This window comes from Protopterus annectens, chromosome 3.part0 (genome assembly GCF_019279795.1).
Source record: "Protopterus annectens isolate FY-2018-M chromosome 3.part0, PAN1.0, whole genome shotgun sequence".
In the NCBI taxonomy this organism is placed as follows: Eukaryota; Metazoa; Chordata; order Ceratodontiformes; family Protopteridae; genus Protopterus; species Protopterus annectens.
Genome location: NC_056731.1, coordinates 387,094,276 through 387,115,423, shown reverse-complemented (window position 1 = coordinate 387,115,423; position 21,148 = coordinate 387,094,276). Strand labels below are relative to the sequence as shown.

Genomic DNA, 21,148 nt, shown 5'->3' with positions numbered 1-21,148 from the left:
GGAACAAGCTAGTACTTTTGTTGTTGTATCTTTCGGCTTTTCCCGGTTAGGTTTCTAAGTGCTGTAATTTGCTAGAACACCATACCAGAGACAAGCTGATGCTGTTACTCTGCAATGGTTAGACAGCTTGCTTTATGACACTGGCTTGAGGGAAGGGACATAAACATATCTCCACCTCTTTTGCTGATGTCACAGTACTGATGATGTCTCTGTCAGAAGGAGTCCAACCCCTCCTGCTGTAAATGCTTTCTCGTTTTGCTTCCCAGTGTACTTTCAGTTTGGATAAATTATTTTGGTGTTATATTTCCTCATCATCTTCGTACTTGAAACAACTCCATGGTAAGTCCTGTTCCTTTTAGCTTTATGTAATATATTGCTGCTTTCACACTTGATCTTATCTACTCTTCTTAAATTTGATAACATTTCTGCTTTCTGATAACATGAAAATAAAACAAAATGTTGAGGTATAGTGTTGCATATCAAGGGAGTGGACTTCAGATGGCATGCAAGGCAGCAGGCTCAGGCCGTAGCAAATAAGCTTATCTAAGGGTTATGCAAAAAAAGTGCAGGAACGTTATTTTTAAGAATCAGGATGCAGTGTGATCATTTTGTTTTTTCCAGTCAACAAGGGTTAAATGACCAAGTGACAAACAACATGTCTGATTTTGGCGTTGCAGTGAAAGACATGTCATTATACACAGATTTTGATTTGTGTGTGTGTGTGTGTGTGTGTGTGTGTGTGTGTGTGTGTGTGTGTGTGTGTGTGAGTGTGTGCGTGTGTGAATTCTCAAAATTATAACAGTCAAATGCTCTTATACATGTACCAGCCTCGTGTTAACTTACTGATGGCCATGTGTGTGTCTGAAGTTCCAACCAAGTTGTTTTTTCTTCAGCTGGTAATTTCCCAAAAGATAGACAATGAAAATTTATGTCTATTTAATGCTGAACAGTTGAGGAAATATGCCTGTGCTGGGAATCCCCCCTCCCCTCTACCAACACTCATTATGTCAGCAAGATGTCCTGGGATTTACGTTAGGTTTTCAGGAAAAGTAAGAACTATTTCTGAACTCCTTAACAACTACCCCAGTGCAGAGCTCAGGAATGCTTATAAATATTATCAAGCAAAATTAGAAAATACAAAGCACAGACCCATGCTTCAGTGTATACCACAGATTTTTAGCTTGCCTAGAAAAACATTTCTGCCCAAGTGTGGACATGGTGGGATATCCACAGACAAATAATTTTGGCTGCTTCCTTTTTCTTCTCCTTTGGGGCTGGTAATCAACTAATTAGTCTAGTCACTACTATGTTTGCTTGACAAGTGTCCTAGTAAATAACAGTAAACTAAATGACACTTCATCTTGAAACAACTTATTAGCATCCACACCACAATTCTGAATTACTTTGCAAGCAGATTTACAACTCAGACTATTTCAAATTACATTGTTCTCCAAGGCTTATTCTATTAAGATACATACTATCTGTAGCTGTTACTGAATGTTAATAGACTGCAAATCTTTAAGTGGCTTTCTTTTGTGGTGCTTAGATTCAGGTGTTACTGGACTGATTAATTTTTTGAAGACCAGTATATTAAACAGTCTCTCCACTTTTAGGTAACATTACTTTTGTAAATCACGATTTGCAAAAAAACAAAAAGAAGTAACTCTACTTGTTTGAAAGCTGACAATAACCCACTGTTAGTAAGTCATCCATTGTAGGTTGCCCAAGTCGAGGATTACCTCAGCCCAAGCTTTGGTTTATGAAGATGTCTTTTTCATCTTGATCCTGCTTTAATTTGTAACATAATATGGAGGTATTACATTAAAACTTGCCTTGAGGATTAAAAGAATGGTATGAAGGACACACAGTGCATATATTTCAGAGCAGTGTTAATTTCCCCTACTAACAGTAGCAGTACATTCATGTACAAGCTGACAAATAGAACAGAATTGCTCACTTAAGATGATAATTGCAATTCTCTGTGCTGAGGCCATATGCAGCACAGTAAGGCTTTGCTTGTGCTGACTTTTCCATTCATGACTATAGGCTTTTATCATTTTATCTATCTGTCTGTTTATTTATCTATTTTCTCTCTCTCTTGTTGATAGGAATAGTTACTTTATGCCAGTGGCCTCTGTTGAGGGGGAGACCTAAGGTGGTATTCATATTAGCTAAGGAAGTTTTGGCCAGGGCACCAAGAAAATTCCCTTAATCTTTTGGGAAGTGCTGTAGGATATTTTACTTTGAAAACAAGAGTTACCTTAAGTCATAACTTTTTTCTAGAGCCGGCTAAAGTAATCATTGATAGGGATGTTACCTAATATGTACTTTAGGAAATATCAGCACTTATCCTTACAGAAGGTAATTTTTGTGAACTATATGTCTGTCAATGAGGCCACTGACAAATTAATACCTGCTCACTCTGAGGGTTGATAGGAAGGACATACTCAACAATGGATGCTTGACAACCACCTGGCACTCAATGCATCCAAGACCAAATTAATGATATTCACCCCTTCTAAAACCACCATCCTAGATAAAGACTCTTTATCTATCACCAGCCAAAATAACACACTTCTCGAAATAGTCCCCACTGCAAAACTATTAGGAGTCCTCATTGATAACCAACTAAAGTTTGATAGCCATCTACATGTAAACATCAAAAAGACACAGAAGAAACTTGGCATGCTCTACCACCACTACCGCTTCACCTCTCTTGCCACCAGGACCACTCTTGCTACTACTTACCTCATCCCTTCCCTGTTATATGGAGCCTCTATCCTTACTAATCTTCAATCCTCCCTCAAGTCAAAACTCTCCCTCCTGCTACTACAAAATTTCTAAATTTGCTACAGGTCACAGATCCTCTACCCACCACTGTAAATCCCTACATCAACTGAAATGGCTTGAGCTACCCAAGTACCTCATCTATACTCAACTAATCCAAGCACACAAACGTATTTTTAGCCCCTCTCTCCGCCCCTCCCTTACCTCTACTTTCTGAATGCATCAACCAAATAGATGTCTAAGATCCAACTTTCAAAATCTTATTGGGCTGCATAAGCCTGTCTGTCCACCAGGCAATAATCTCCTATCCTTCTCCGTAGCATGCCACTGGAACTCACTTCCACCACACATACGTACTACTAGCAAACTCTCTGCTTTCAAAACTTTACTCCACTCCCATGTAAACACACAGTGGGAATGCTCCTACTCCCATCCTACATAGCTTTCCCAACCACAGTTACTCTCCACAAGCTAATATATCTGCTAAAGAGCCACCTATTGTCTCATAACTCCTAACAGTAACTGTTGGAACAGGCATATTTTATAAGAAATGTAATTTGTATTGTTATTACAACCTGTTACTCTGTAACTTCTTTCATTTCTATGTATATTATATTTGTCTTATTGCTATGTGTACTTTGTACTTCTCTGGAGCTTTTCTCCCCCGGACACCATTGAAAATGGGCTTCTCATGGCACAATGGACCATACTGGCAAACAAACTGGAAATAAAAATAAGTAAATAAATAAATAAATATACACAAATGCAACTTACTTATTAATGGGAATTGTAGCACTTACCACGATTGCTTGCTGCTGATTAATAACCATTTGCTATTTTGGTATCCTAGACCATAATCTCTCTGGTTGGACATTGACTCAACATTGTCATAAGATTACTTGGTGAATGATGTTGTCCATGTGGGGTTCTGTTTGCTGGTTGGTCATTTTATGATGACCAACAGTCCATCAGTCAGGGTAGTTACTGAACAGCATTGTCTGCAGATTTGTTGCTGATGGGAAAAGGCAAGCTAAGACATTTACCAACATTGCATTATTAAAAGTGGGCTTATTGGAATTCATAGTTCAATACCAAAAATTATGCTGTTTCTGACAGATTTGCTACACTACCAGCACCAAATAGATTAAACTTCTGAGAGAAATTCTGCAAAAGAAACCACTGCCATAAACAGAATAGGACTGCTTTTTATAAAAATCTAGGGATTGAAGCCTCTTCTGCAACATCAGCAGAATTTATTTATTTTACATGTGTTTACCGGGAAGGTCCGACTGGACACAGGTCTGTTTTCAGCGGAGGCCCAGGGAGAAAAGCTCCAAATATAACACAATACAGTATAATACACCACAATACAGTACAATACAATACAGTAGTTAAAAATTCAATAAGGTTCAATAATAGTTGAGTATAATACAGTGAAAAACTTATTCACAGGATAAAAGCATGGAGTAGCTTGCTATAGTAGCTTGAGCATACTTAGCAAACATTATAATATATTAATATAGCTGACTTTATTTAGGTTAGTATAACTTAGCCTGGGGGGGGGGTGACACGGGCATAGCCATTTCTTTAAATAGTGTGTTTTGAGAAGTTTTTTGAACTGGTTAGTAGAGGATGTTGAAGTTAGGTGATCTGGGAGAGTATTCCAACATCTGGCAATGGAGCAGGCAAAGAGAGATTTACCTGCTTCATTTGTGTGTTTGATGATATTTATGTGATTCCGGTGTGCAGATCTTAAATTTCTGGAGGGGTTATAGGGGGAAATTAGTTGTTTCAGGGCAGGGTTTGTCAGGATGGTAGTAGAGCTTATGTGCGATTGTTAGTTGGTTGAGTTGGAACAGCTGTGGAAACTCGAGCCAGTTGAGTTGTTTAAGGGCTAGGCAATGATGGGATCTATGGGTGGCCTCGGTAGCAAATTTGGCAATCTTGTTGTAGCAAGATTCCATCTTGGGTAGTTCTGTTTGGTGTAGGTTAGTTGAGATAGGGGAGCCATATAGGAGGATGGGTAGCAGATGAGTTCTAGCCATGGAGGCTTTGGTGTGTTTGGTCATGTATTGGTGGTTCCTATAAAGGAGTCCCATCTTTTTGTTGACCTTTTTGATTGTTTGGGCGATATGGATGTCAAATTTCAGATTGTTGTCAATTTCAATGCCTAGGAGTTTAGTGTGAGATGTTGGGGTGATAAGGGTGTTATCTTTAGATGTTATGACAAAACTATTGTCTATGGGAGGAGATCTACCAGGGTAGAAGAGAATGAGTTTGTTTTTTTTTTGGGATTGAGTATAAGCTTGAAATTAGTGAACCATTCTTCAGCTAAGGTAGAGTTTTTTTGAGTTATGGTTTTTAGTTCATTCAGGGTGGGTGCGGCACATATAAGAGTGGTGTCATCAGCATATTGCACTATAGAGGCAGAGAGTGAAGATGATGTAATCTGGTTAGTAAATATTGAAAATAGTAGTGGACCGAGGATGGACCCTTGTGGGACACCTATAGTTACTGGAAGTAAGGGGGACAATTGGTTCTGCCATAGGACTGCCTGTTGACAATTAGATGAGTAGTTCCCAAACCATGATATGGTAGAGGAGCTTATGTTAAGGGTAGCGAGGGTATTCAGGAGCATTCTATGGTTGACCATATCAAAGGCCTTGGATAAGTCTAGGAATATGGAGGATACTAGTAGACCATTATTTCTGTGGGTATTGACAGTGTCTGAAAATGAGAGCAATGCTGTGGTCTTGCTATGGGAGGGTCTAATACCATGCTGGGATGAGGATAGCAGGTTGTGTTTTAGGAGGTAGTGCATAAGCTGGGAATGGACTATTCTTTGTAATATTTTTGATATGGGAGATAGAATTGCTATGGGACGATAGTTTGTGAGTTCACGGGATTGGCCTCCTTTGTGTAAAGGTATAATGTGAGATATTTTCCAAGGGTGGGGTATTTTGTATTCTGCTATTGATCTGTTAATGACGATGAACACAGGATAGGCTATTGCTTCTGCAGTAATTTGTAGGAATTCTGCAGGTAGGTTGTCAGCTGCTGGAGTTGTTGGTTTAAGTTTTTTAGGAGCTTAGCAATTGTATTAGTTGTGACTGGCTGTAGGCAGAAACTGGGGAGGTTATTTTCTGCATTGGAAAGTGTGGGGGTTGCTAATGTTGTGGGGTTAGTGTTAGTGCTTTGGGAATTGGCAAGGGCTTGGATTGTATCGGTGAAGTATTTGTTAAATTGGGTGGGGATGTTGTCTAGGTTATTTGGTAGTACAGGGGAAGGAGTGGTAGTTTTTCCTGGGTGTAGTAGGTTATTTATTGAGTAAATGCACTGTTAGAGAAAAAGTCAAACGCCGGATTCCAAAACCGTATCCAAAAATGTATTGTATAACAAGCAACATAAACAATAAAAAGCTTACCGAATCACCATGTTTTTCATCTAATACCATTTATTAGATGAAAAACGCGGTGATTCGTTAAGCGTTTTATCGTTTATGTTGCTTGTTATACAATAATTTTTTGGATACGGTTTTGGAATCCGGCGTTTTACTTTTTCTCTAACAGTGCGTTTAGTGTTTATTAGTTTTGTTTTCGCATTGGAACTCTGTTTATTAGGTTATTTATTGAGGCCCAGAATTTTTGAGGGTTGTTGTGTTTTTCCTGTAAAGTTTTATAGTAGTTAGTTTTGTCAAGTTTTGTTAGTCTTTTGGCTTGGTTACGGAGCTCGTGGTATCTCTGTTTTAAGACAGGGGTTTTATGTTTATGAAGTTGTGACCAGGCTTTGTCTTTTTCTTTCATTATGAACCTTGTTTCTTTTGATAGCCATGATGCGTGGTTGGTTTTAATTCTAGTGGTCCTAGGTGGAGCATGGGAGTTTAGGATGTTTAAAAAGATTGAGTTAAAGTACTCTACAGCTTCATCTAGTGTTAGTTGTTTTAAGGGAGTCCAAATGCAACATTTTAGGGAGTTGATTATATCTTGTGCTCTAAAGATTTTTTGTTACATATGACCCTGAGAATAGGCTGATTTGGTTGGTGAGACCGGTGTCTAGCTATGTATGTTGCTTGATGGTCACTCAGGCTGTCAGGGAGACAGCATGATTGGTGGGTCTGACTGGGGTCAGTAACGAGTATCCAGTCCAAGACTGACTGCCATTTAGTGGTTTTGTCTATTATGGTGGGGGTAGATATGTGGGTAGAGGGATTTTGGCTGATACATTCTGACCAGTCAATGTTAAAGTCACCTAAAAGTATGGTTTCTTGTGGAAGGGATGAAGTCAACCAGGTGAGAAGATTTTTCTAGAATGCCAGTATTATTGCCTAGTGGGATATAGCCTCCAGCAATAATAATTTGTTTATTGGAGTTAAGTTTTAGTCTGGCTAGGATAACTTCTATGTCATGCACTTCCTGGGAGTTGCATGCAAACTGTTCTATAGAGAGGTGGCTCTGGTACAGTAATGCCATGCCTCCTCCCTTTTTTCCTGTCCTGTCTTTGCGTATTACACTGTAGCCTGGGGCAGTTATGTCATTGTTGTGATGTTCTGGTTTAAGCCCAGTTTCTGTTAGTACTACGATTTCAGGTTTATATTGGGCTAGTAGGGCATGGAGGTTTAGTGTTTTGTTGAGAATGCTTCTTATTATATGTAGAAGGAGAAGGGATGAGGTAGGGCTTACATATAGAGGATTAGAGCATGTAGAATTCGAGCTATTGCAATTTTTGGGTCCAGGATTTGGGTGTATGTCGCCACAACATAAGAGTTTTTGGAGTAGGTATAGATAAAGTTTATTCAGTTTGTGGAATGCTTTTGCTAGTCTACTGGATAAGTGGGGTTGAAGTTTGTAGGTTGTATATCTATATAGGCAGGAGGGTGGTAGAGTGGAGGAGGGGTCTTCTAATGGAGGAGGGGGATGGTTGTGTTTAGTGGGCCTTGTAGTGGAGTCAGTTTGCCATGGAGGAGGGGGAGTAATGTTAAGTTGTGTGTGGTAGGTGGAGAGGAGAGATTGGAGGAAGAGAGAAGAGAGGGTTAAAGTGAGAATGAGAGGTTGAGGAATGTGGGTGTTGAGGGCAGGGGGAAAATTGATTTGTTGAGGGAGAGATTGGGTGTGGCTATGAGTGTTAACAGTAGTTGTTTGAGAGCTGTTGTTAAGGGTGTGGTTCTCTGTGTTGGAGTGGGGGATGATAGGTTTGTTTGATTGGATAATTGGAAGTGAGAAGTGATAGGGGGAGTGGGGCAGCACCGTTTGAGAGAAGCAGGTCAAGAAAACAAACAATCAGCAAGAGAGGTTAGTGAAGTTGCTGCGGGGCAGCTGAACTGAAATAGCCACTATAGTCTGAAGGAATTTATGAGGGTTTTCAAGGCATGGAAGTGTGAGAGAAATTGAAATGGATAGAGGGGGGAGGGCTTTTCAGTGATGTATGAGTTGCTGATTGGTGTTTAGTAAGTGGGGAGTGGCTATATTGTAGTTTAAATGTAGCACCAGTGGGGGCGGGTGGGAATAGGGGGCAGGGAGAGGAGCGGAAAAAGCCTGAGCGCAACGAGGGCGAGTGGAGCGGGGCTAACACCAACTCCAAGTATCGCTCAGGTTTTTGGTATGTGTCATAGTAGGATTAATCTAGATTTAAGGCTGTACATTTTTATTTGTGTTTTACACTAGTGTATGGTCAATGTTTTATGCTGTATTTTATACATTTCCAGGATATTTTGTAACTGTAGAGTATAATTTTATGGGCTATGTGTGGGAGGGCAAAATAAAATTATACTATTCAAGGTGTTTTATTTTGGGTATAAGAGACCTATGGGAAAACTGGTTAATTTAAACAGGGTTGATAGAGCCAAATTATTGTGGGGATAGCCTAAATGGTGCCTTTAGAACCAGGTCAGCTTTACAATACATAGGAATATTTAATAGAACAGCATAACGTATTAAACTTTTTAAACACAGGTCTGACTTCACAGACTTGTGTGCTAGAGCAGAGTTTCTTAGGGCAGTGTCCTTTTCAGGCAGAAGACATTTAGTGGGAAAGTTTGAGTGGGTCAGCCATTTTAAACTGCAGGTCTGACTTTAGAGACTTGTGTGCTAGAGCACAGTTTCTTAGGGCAGCATCCTTTTCGGGCAGGAGACTTTTAGTGGGAAAGTTTGAGTGGGTCAGCCTTTTTAAACTGCAGGTCTGACTTCAGAGACTTGTGTGCTAGAGCACAGTTTCTTAGGGCAGCATCCTTTTCGGGAAGGAGACTTTTAATGGGAAAGTTTGAGTGGGTCAGCCTAGCTGTAGAAGCAGGATGCCGACTGGGTCAGGAAGCACCAGATATTGGAAAAAAAAATTGTTTGGAAGGACAGATATATCTCATAGAGGATACCGCTGCCACTGCTCTGGAACAGACTTCCCATCCACATAAAACCAAGATCATGCCTGCCCATATTTAAGCAGAACTTGGATAATAGGAAACAGAAAATGTATCCAGGACTGGCCCTTTTACGACTAATAGACAGAGGCAGCTCCAACATGCTTTATTCCACTCAAAATATAGTATGATCCCAGTTATTCTCATTAGGGGTAATATATATAATTATCAACCATGGGATGGGTAAGACCAATCTGTAACCAAATGGGATAGGTTAATTTGAGAGCAAAACTGAAACTTGGATAGGCTTAATGACCCTCAAGGGAAGTTAGCCCAGTACTTACTAATGAACAAATAAAATCTGAACTGTGATTTCTGAAGAAGACAGCTCTCATGAAGTGGATTGCACCCCCTGAACACCCTACCTAATATAATCAACTCCATGATCACTGCACCTTGAGGCAAAGGGCCCTTGATGAGGTGTACAAGTATATAATTGTGCTTAAGTATCTACAGACTAAGTGTAACAAAATTCATCAGACTTAGTATCACTTTTATTACTGAACCTGCAACAAAAGCAGAAATGGTCACTTGCATTAAGAACCAATGACATGCCTCTCCATGTGGATTATGCACTCATACATAATTGAAATGACATTATCTGCTGGTAATTAGCTAGAAGACAGTCACTGTCTAGTACTATTATCATGTCTACCAGTATTGCTATTAACAAGGTATATTGTGCAGAGTATTGTTGCTGTTAGTACATAGTGTACCATGGCTGACACTGAGAGTCAACAAATGACGTTGCTCATGTTAGAGTTTGCTTGAACATTGTGACATAAGGTACAATTGTTGTAACATTATTATTGCTCGCTGCCTATTGTAGTGATATTTGTAGGCTCAAAATGCAAAATGTCGTTTGATGTCTGACATAGCTAGCAGATTTTTTTTCCCATCTTTATGAATGATCACCTTTTCTCTCACTCAGAGCAACATTGGAGAGAGAATACACAGATAAAGGAGGTTGGGAGGATAGCTCTCCCACATGAGGGTGCAGTGGGCTTTCCCCCTTCAAAAATTCTTCCTTTATTTTTGGAGGGTGTCATTTGCGCAGTCTCATGTTGATTGAGTACATGTGTTCTGAGCTTTTGCTTACTTCAGCTAATTTGTTTCATGGTGATATGTATGAAAATGTGTGTTTACAGCTTGTGAATTTCAATGTAACATTCTAGACTTAAGAAATAGCCATACAATGGCAATCAGTATCAGCACAAAAGCCTAGTGGTTGAAGTCTTTAGCCTAAATCCATTAACTAGTGTGGAGCAACAAACATTTCTGTAGCTAAAGAGCTTCAGAAATAATATCATGCAGCAGGAATCTGCCTAAGGCCACTTCAGAAAACCTGACCATAACAATATAAACATTTTAAAAACATGTTTTGGATCTATCCTATGGAAGATGTTTGACCTAAAAAGCATGTATCAAATGGTGAGAAGTCAGCCTCCCAATGGAGTCGGTTTCCTGTTTCAGGGTAACTACAAGCAAGTCTAAAATGATGTGTGTATAAAACATGAAGCTGTTCCACACTGTTGTTGTCTATAGTCAGACTAAATGGAGAAGAATAAGTTAGTGAATCTAAGGAGCAGAAAAACAAAGTATAGTAATCCAAATATCCATATCTTCGTTATTTCAAGTTGTGTGTGTTTGTGTTTTGACTTTTTTTTTTTTCAACACACTATATACCTTTTTGTATGGTTGTATGGGAAAGCCCACAGTACTCTTTTTAATACTGGGGTCCAAGACATTTCTGTGATTTAAGCAAAGCACACTGTGTCAGTGTCTAAGAACTTAAAATTAAGACAACATGGGAAGGAGGCACATTTAAGACACAGAAGGCCTTGATGCAAATGTTCTTCTAGAGCAAGAATTATGTCAGCACAGAGACTGCTTCAAAACACTTTGACCAAAAATGACGTGGCCTCCTACAACCAAATTCTTTGCCAAGAAAAATATTTTCTCTTTTTTTGTGAAATGGACTTCCCTTGGTGAGCTGCTCTATAAAAAGTAATTTATACATACAGAGCACTAGGTGCCATATGTGCCAGAAATAGAGAACTAGAGGAAAGTATTAGGGAGTGGGAGGGAAAAAAATCAAGTCTCAGAACTCTTAGATGTGTATTTTGTTTTTTTAATTACAAAATCTGCCTGGACCTTCAAAAGAACTTGTGTAAGATAGGATTTTGTTCCACAAGCTTTAGAGCTGATTTTTCCCATTGAATTGGGTCCTATATTCAGGAATCTCTTGTTGATTGTTTATTCTTCAACACTTGCCTAATGTGTTTGAAAGTAATAACTGGAGAGAGAGAGAGACAGAGAGTACCAAAGCAAAGCTCCTAAATTTTTGCTGGGCTCCAGACTATGACAGAACATGGTTTGCTGTTTATTTAGATTATATCAGAGACTTGCACTGGTAAAGTGGTGCTGCCGACAAACAGTTTAGTCCCTGGACTATCAAAATGAAATAAAAGTTACCCAAAACAAAATAAAACAAACAAAACAAGAAAACAATACAACACATGCAATTGTTGTTTCTTTATAAGTATTAAAGTGTTGCAGACTGATGCAGCAGGTAGCCTTGTCTCCTTATAGCAAGAGGTTCTGTAGTTCGATTATCAGCTGAGGTGCTTTCTGTGTAGAGTCTGCATATCCTTTCCATGTTACTGTGGATTTTCTCTGGGTGCTCTGGTTTCCTCCCACATTGCAGAAACATGCACTAGGTGGATTGGGCACTCTAAATTGGAGTGTGTGTGTGTGTGTGTGCGTGTGTGTGCGTGTGCGTGTGTGTGTGTGTGTGTGTGTGTGTGTGTGTGTGTGTGTGTGTGTGTGTGTGTGCGTGCGTGCGTGTGCGTGTGTGTGCGTGTGCGTGTGTGTGTGTGTGGGTGGTATGGAAGAATAACAGCAGATGGGGTAACCATCCAGCAATGTGAACATTGACTGTAAATGATTGTCACTATTGAAGGGAACTCCTACCCTATGTGAAAAATGGGAAAAGGGGGGGGGGGGCTGGATGGATGGATGTTATTCAGTAGTAGTATTAAAGATGGAAGACAGCTTATCTACACAAGATTTATATGCATGTCGCACTGTGGATTACAACCTATCATACCCAGCTTGTCAAACCCTCAGGGGTTTCTCAAATGGCATAGGCCGGTTTGTAACCTAACCTTATCCTTGTGCTATCACTTAAACTGTACTGGATTGAAATCAGAATAAATCCCTCCAAATAATCAATGAATTGATATACAATGTGTGTGTATGTGTATCTGGGGGGTACACTTATAAATGGGATTTTGTCTGTCAGTACTGTTGTAGCATTAGTTGGTTGATAAGAAGAGTATTCTAACATTCTGAAGACATTAAACAAATGGTGGGTACTTATCACATATGTATGCCCGTTCATAGCTATGGGTTGCAAATGGGTTTTCAGTCCAGAAAAAATGAACAACTGAAAAAACAATATAAATAAATGTTTGGGTATTCCCAAGAGTGCCTCCCTTCCACCAACTAATGCCAACCTCTCTTTGTGTGCGCATGTGTTTTTTTTTCATGAGACCTTATATGTATTTGGTCATAGCTTCTTTTTTTAACAAACAGATTTTTGCCTACTTTCTTTATATTGCTTGTTTGCTATATATGTGCAAGAGAGGAATTTTTAAAACACATTTTTCTAACCAATGTATATAAAGTTTGCTTCTAAAATTTAAAACAAACATATCATATTTCTCAACATTATTTTATGCTGTGAGCCAGGATATACTATACTTATAAAACTGTGCAGGAAACCCACAGACCATGTGTTAACCATTTGTAGCTCTAGTGACCACCCTGCATATACTCTTTCTTCTCCCCGTTATGGAAAAGTATTAATTATTTTATTTATTTAGTGACTTCTTTTTTTACCAGGAAAGACTGACCCATTTTCAGCAGAGGCCCAAGAGAAAAGCTTCGCAAGATGTAGAAATTGTATGTGTAGAATACCAAGACACAAAATACAAGGTGTAATTTATTTTGTATATACAAGATAAAGATAAGATACATGCGTAGTCACAAAATAAAACATAAGATAAAACAAAAAAAAAGGGTTGCACTGTGGAGAATATAGAAGTAAGGTTAGTCTAGGCATAGAAAGTTCTAAACAGATGTGAAATTGTAACAAAGCCAACAGTTACATAGGAATTCTTTTTAGTGTGGATTTAAATACACTGGTTTGATATAGATCTAATGGGCAATAGACCTGAATTCCAAGTTTTGGCAACAGAACAAGACTGCCGTCAAAGCCTAGTGCATTTTAGTGGTTTGTAGGTGGAGAGAAGTTGCCAGTCATTGGATCAAAGTGGTCTGTTTGGGTGGTAGTTATGTAAAACAGTACTAAGTGCAGGGTGTTGTGGGTAGTAAGCATTTGCGCATATGTCAAGTGATTAGATAATTCAAGCCAGTTTAATGCCAACTTTGTTACAGCAAAGTTTAGGCTTAGTTTTAAGTGACGCTTGAAGATTGCTAAGGATTAAGACAAAAGCCAGCATGATTTTCTCCATGAAACCAATAATCTGATTAACGTGTTTCTTGCTGTTTCTTGGCAAAGGCTGTAATAAATGTAAGGCTTCCAAAGAATATTAGAAGTGATGTGCAACAGATTTTTTTCTTTCTAAACCATTGCCTTCATAAGACATGCTTCTCAGAATCTGTTTGAAGTCTCACATCATCTACTGGTCCTTGAACAATTCTGCTTTTCCAATACTACAGTTTAATCAATTAGGTATTAGAAGACACCAACCACAAAAAATATTTTACTTTTGGCTCCTCAGTTTGCATTTAGACAAGACTAAATATTTGGGGTTATTTCATCCATAAACTACTTTAGAAAGCTGTTGTCTGAAATGCTACTATCTGTATCTAATCCCTGGTCCTGTCCCCTGTATTATTGCAGTGTTTGTCCTTTTATTATATTGAAATCAGTGTTATCAGTAGTCACGTTTTTATTCTCAGGGTAGTTTCATTTATAACAAAACAAATGTCATTTATGCCCTCAGGAGATTGTATGTTTACATTATGATTAGATGTGTACATTGCCCTGATTCTCCAGTTTTCTGATAATCATGATGACTCCTTTTCTGATATTACAGTTGCCATTTTAGGTCAAGTTAGTTCTACCACAGAGGTTTGGCAGATATTAAACAGCTTTTAGAATATAGGGAGAATAATTTAATTTTAAAATTGAAAATCTTATCACCAAGAATTTTTTAATTTTGACTTCAACTTAAAAGCCTTTTTGATATAAACTATTAGTTTTCTAGTTACTTATTTTTTATTAATATGGTTTCCTATAACCCTGAATGTTCCTCATCTGTCCATTTGATTTAATTATTTGAAATGGTTGAATTAACTTTTTTCTAATGATTCTTTGGTTAGTGGAATCATTCCCTGGGATTCATGAAGCTTGCGCCAGGTGCAGGCGTAGCGTTGGCATTCCAGCACCAAATATGGCCGGCAAGCGATCCAGGTACGAGCTGTTTCCATGTGCACTACCTGTGTACGCTATGCCAGCAGAGCTCCCGGCACCTGTATGCTAATTACCTCATTTGTAGCAGTGTAGCATCCAAATGAAGGTTTTTAGCGATCCAGGAAGCAGTGCAGGCATAGTGTAAGCATGCAGAAATGTAAACCGTAAAAAACTTCTTACATTTTTGCAAACAGAAAATTGGAGCCATGACAGCTGGCCAAACACATGTATTATATTGTTAATATATGCCAATGGCTAAATATATAGCCATTGGCATAAACAAATATGTACAAAATATAAAAATAACATTTAATTTTTTTTTCGCACTATCAAAAAGTTTAAGCATAGGGCAGTGGCGCGCAAATGGGATCGCAAGGAAAATAGAAATATAAGAATAAAACTGCAATGTAACACATACCATGATTTCCCCATAATAGTCAATGGCAGGCATGTTACACCACACCATGGTGCAAGGGTTGCTAATGGGCTATGTCAGTGTTATGAGCGGTATCTAGGAATTAGTAGGCAATTCCATGTAAATGAGAAGAGTTATAATGAATCACAGATTCCCCGCTGGTGTAAGGTTGCACCTCACAGCGTAGCGTTATAACACCGGGATGTGCCCATGAGATAAAGATGGCATCAAGAGAGGGGTATGTCACCTTTGCTGTAAGCACATTGGAGCATTGCTAATCCAGTTTGCCCATAGCTAAGCAAAGCTGCAGGAAAGGGATGTGGTGAACTGGCTTTGGCTTTGCTTAGCTGAGAGCACACAAGGTAACCGAGTATGCATGTGTAAAAATGCTGGCAGGCATTTTAAAAATGACTTTGGTTTTAGTTTTATCCTATTTAGAATGGGTCTATATTATATCATCGAATGCTTAAAAATGCGAACGCTGATTGATCAACCTAATTTAAGCGAAAGCTTACAATCTCGAACAGTCAGATCAGCGATTTTTTTCCCAGGGAAAAAAATCGCTGATCCAAAACACATACACACAACACAAACACACCAAACAAACAGAAATTCACACACATACACCTAAAATCTGATACCTAACCCTACACTAAACTATGCACACACCACTAACTACCCACTTACCTTAACCTAAACCTTAACCCTAAGGTCCGTCACTATCGCACACTCACCTCACCCATTCCCTAACCCTACCTCACTTAAATTCGCCCTAACCCTCATGTCCACTCAGTCGTACACACACCTAACCCGAGCCATAACCCTAACTCACCTAAATCACCCTAACACTCACATCCACACAATCGCACACTTACCTGAATCTGACCGGTAACTTTCCACCATAACACTGAAAATACAGAAGCAACAGAAACGGACAACCGAATTCTTTCCCTAGGAAAAAAATTTGAGTTTCTGCTGCTTCGATATTTTGCAGTTTCGCGAAAATAAGTTCGATCAATCAGCGTTCGCTTTTTTAAGCATTCGAGGATATAATATAGACCCTTTAGAATCATTCATGACACAAGTATGAGACTAATAATTTATCTTTTAATTACAAGTCTTAGTTGTATTTATAATTACAAGTCTTAGTTGTATTTAAGATGCAACAGTTTCAACTGTAACGCAGTCATCAAGGGGTTAATTAATGTTTTGTCTCAGTGATGTTTAGCTAGCTGCCTCTCTTTGCTTACCCAATCAGAGTGTTTTTTATATGTATATAAATGGCTGTCTTACATTTTAATGATGTCTGATGAAGTTAACACTTGTTTAATGAAAGCGCTCATATTTTATTTATTTTTCTTGTGGATTTTTATCATTAAATACACCTTTGGTTTATTATCACCTGAGTGATTTGTGCCTGTGAAACTCTGCCTGCCAGCATTTTTATTTATTTAGTTTGTTTTGCTGCTTCTGTTTTTCGAGTATGCATGTGAACAGAGATTAAAACGCATTTAAACGTGTTAAACGGTAAACTGCACAGATGTTGACGTTGTCCATACTAAGGAGTGCTGTGAGTGCATGCATTTTGTGATTACAACTCCTGACATTGAGTAGCATAACCCTCATTGATTCTGCTATTGTGCTGTTTACGGAGGTGAGAATCACCTTTGAGCCTTGCCTAAAAAAGGCACCATGGGGGCACCAAGAGCCTTGGCCAGTATTCGAAAGCCTAAGGCTGACACATGCAAGCCGGTTTGGTACTGTTGCATGCATGCTTCCCATCTGTGCTTGTTTCTCATCTTTCCTGCAGGTAACCTACTGGTAAGCAATAGAAAGCCTTAAACTGATACAAGTCTTCTAGCTTCCAAGATAGGCTTTTGGAGTGATTAACTGTCAGTGTTCTGTATTTTCTTGCTGTACTTAACTGTTTTCTGACTACATGGTGATTTCTCACTGTATATTGTGATCTGAAAGCTCTGTTTATTCACATATTATTTCTGTGATGGCCTGCACTTTAGACGTTCACAGATAGGTGGTAGGCTATCTGCCCAAGGGCATTTAGAAGATAGCTACAGTGTGTTGGCTTTCACTGCACCATCGATGAAGTAACTAAGCCTCTGTCAAGCATAGCCAGTGAAGTGATTCCAGGCTGAGTTGCCGGAAGCTGTTGAAGACTGGGGTACTGGAGGGTGATAGGGGCACTTAGTGATCTAAAAAGGGCATGTTAACATGAAACTTCAACACCATTCAAGTTTCCCAACAGGTCTTGCAGCTATAAAACTGGAGGAGCTCCCCCTCCCCCTGGCTGTGTGGTTCTGGGACACATGATCCCAGGGGTATATATTCTGTTACCCATTCACACGTCAAGGTTTCTCTTGAAGTGTGTCAGTGAGGGGCTATGCCCAATGTAGTTAGGAATTTAATTTATAGTCTCTCATTTCATTTGTTATGTTTTTATTTCAAGAGTAAGTGAAGCTCAGTGGGTTTTGCCGCCTTCGCCCTTTGCTTAGCCTGGCTTACACATAGAAATCATCTCAATAGAAAATAGGCAGAAGCAACGTTAATGTCAATAGTGTAATGGTTACAGCATTCGCATAGTTCTGTGCAGCTGTGGTTCAAATCCCAATAAAGTCAGAGATGTTTTACATGTTAAAAAGTACACCTTAACCACAGCTTGCATATTTTAGGTAGTAATCTTCAGTATAATAAACATTTGAATCACCCTTATAAACCCATGTGGGCCAGAGACTAAAGTCAACAGAGATTGTAATGTTATGTAAGCACATAGTGAGATGTTACTTCACTGAAATATATATACTCTGAGTAGTTAGCAGATGTGGCTGTGTTTGCATGCACAGGTTATACATTTTTAAATTTCATTTAACTGTGTTTAACTGCTGCTTTAATGTCACACAAACACTTTTAAACATGCTTACAACTGCTTAAATGAGCCTTATTCTGGAGTAAAACACATTTTTAAAGCATCACAGGTCTTAAACCCTGAACCATGCACAGCATAGTTAGGGGACTTACCACTAAGCCATCTGAGCTGTCTGCATGCTTCATGGTTTTTAGACTACACCTTTTACTATCTGTATACATGCTTCATGGTTTTTAGACTACACCTTTTACTATAGGCATTCCACAGTACTGACCACAAATGGGACGGTCACTTTGTGTACATATGTACAGTACATTGTAATGTACTGTAGTTTGTGAATCAACATATACAAGTCTACATATGTATAACTGTTAAACATTAATACTAAATATATATATATATATATATATATATATATATATATATATATATATATATATATATATGTGTGTGTGTATATATATATATATATATATATATATATATATATATATATATATATGTATATATATATATATATATATATATATATATATATATATATATATATATATATATATACAGTTACATCTGTAGCCATATGTATAAACATCTATGAACACACTTCGTGACACAGAAGCAATCCACAGGAATTGAAGTGTACACAAAACACATGCAGCTCTGGTATTATAACTATTAATATTAACTTAATTCACCATAGAAGGGATGGTTGTTGTGTATGTGGAGTTTGGGGTGGGGGAGGAATGATGGGTAATGAAATTATGCATCAAGAACATCAAGAAGACCCTGGGTTGGATGTTCAATAAGTGAACTGGAGGTGTATACATGGAGTATGGAGACAATAACAAAGGGACACAAAACAAGAACCATTCTCATCCCTAATACACCCTGTTAGGTCACATTGCAACACTTAATTCCACAAACATATGAACATTAACATGTATCATACATATGTCCACCAACTGACTGTCACATTTGTTTTCAGTAGTGAGGAATGCCTGCAGTAAAATGTATATTCTAAACACCATAGCATTTGTGCATATCTCAGTTGCCTTGGTGGTAAAGTCAGTGACTGTGGTGTTCATGGTCCTGGGTGCAAGGACTGTTAATTTATTTTGGGGGCCAGAATAAGGGCAGTTGGATGCAGGTCGATTAAGGCACATTTAAGTAGTTGTAAGCGGTTACTTCACATGCCCACTCCCATAGTGGCGGTAGCAGCAGCAGTGCAGCTGGTGCTGTGCTGTCCACACCAGGACACAGCAGGCCATGTGCACATGGTCCTGGATGGTCCCAACAGGGACACTGTTCCAGTGGACATGTGTCATCAGACAGTACCCAATCTGGTCCTCTGCCTGGTAGTGGCCGTGCAACCCCTGGCAGGCGCAGGTCACGTGGTCGTGGCCGGACACCGTGAACTGTAAAACCTGCCCTGTACAGTCTGCAGCTGTCAGTAATTTCCCTTTGTAGGCCAGCCACATGCCAGACCTGTGTGCATACAGACGCACATACACACCAGAAACAAATGTAGGGCACCTCAATACACTCATGCATAACATCCACACATGCCCAATGAGATAAAAGGCCCTATCCCACACACATGATGTCATCCAATGGTGCAGCCTAGGCCTCTGGCAAACGTTATCACCCTGTGCATATGATGATGCCTGTGCCACATCCCTGTCATCCACACCATCAGTGCAGGGACATTCTCATATGGTCTGATGCACAGGGTGAATATACAAGGAAGACAATTGTAGATTACCATTGTTGGGTACTGTTGACAGGCAGCAGACATACCATGTACTACTGTTTTAGAATGCATTTTGTACTTTTGACGGTATGTATCATGTGTAATAACAGTAACTGCATGTTGATCTTGAGGTTCTGCCTTCCTCTTTCAGGTGTAATTGCATGTGCCAGGGGATGTCAGTGTTTGCAGTTAGTGTCCCATATGTTAATATAGACTACTCACAGGTCTGTATGACAACAGCTGCATGCACTTTGTAGCTTCCACATCACAGTTATAATCTGCCATGGTTTAAACATGTTTACTGATCTAATGATCCAAGAGCATGATAGCTGTGTAGTAAGCTACTGTGGCCATAGCTGTCACATCCATAGTGGGTGACATCACAGGTATAGTTACCTGGAGCAGGGAGGAGGTAAAAGAGTGGTTTAGCAGATGACAAGGGTAAAGGCCAGTGGAAAAAGTGGTTTCTCATTGGAAGCAGTAATACCCACTCTCATGACAGGATACATACACACTCACACAGTCAGGTTTTCACAGGCAGTAGCCAGTGTTGGGATGAGAACCCCTGTCTATGTGCAAATCATCATTATAGTACTACGCAATTACAAGACATGCCACAGAGATTGCATGTGAACAGGTAGTCAGAATGGCCTAAGATCGAGGACATCAACAGGGATACTAGATTGCGATGAGTGTATGTAGGGAGGGGGGGTTCATCAGTAGGCTATGGAACAACAAGCCGCAACCCAGGGCATACATGCTTACAGGCGGTTAGAATGTCCTTCTAAGATTGATGACATCAACTGGGATACTAGATTGCATTGAGTGAATGGGGGTAAGGGGGTCTTATCATTTCACTATGGTAAAATACAGCCTTACTCCAGGGACCAGACAGCCCCACACACACACACACACACACACACACACACACACACACACACACACACACACACACACACACACTGTGGCATTCACAAAGATATACACCTATGTCACACACATACAGACACTTGACATGTATGAGATTCAAACCTTTGCCTATGTCTTGCTTTCTACACTTCACTCTGTACAGATGTCTACAATAGTGTACAGGAAAGTGAAAAACATTTGTGATTTATTCACCACTATATGTGACATATATGGACACACACACACCTACATGTGCCAGTACTGTGAATCGAACACCTGCCTATCTCATGATAGGTATTAGAGTTACAGCACTATCACACGTGCTACAAAGCATACTAACTCTGTCCTTTGCCAGCTGTGCTGATATATGCACAATATATGCACAGGGGAGGTGTTACTGTTACAGGTGTCAAGAGGTTTGCCTTCAGTGTCACCCTTTCTGCATTCTATGTTGTGTGTCTTCCCCTTCAAATAACAAAACCATAGCTTAGCAG

General features: G+C 39.3%; 1 protein-coding gene across 2 annotated transcripts in view; it reads left to right on the top strand.

Annotated features, from left to right (window-relative positions):
• Nucleotides 1-209: 209 nt before the first annotated feature.
• The window catches only part of STARD3NL (STARD3 N-terminal like), a 695,992-nt gene continuing 675,053 nt past the window's right edge, over nucleotides 210-21,148 (top strand). For both annotated transcript variants that reach the window (XM_044064833.1, XM_044064834.1), the window contains exon 1: nucleotides 210-339. The gene's annotated coding sequence lies outside the window, so the exon portion shown is untranslated. The remainder of the gene's footprint in view (nucleotides 340-21,148) is intronic.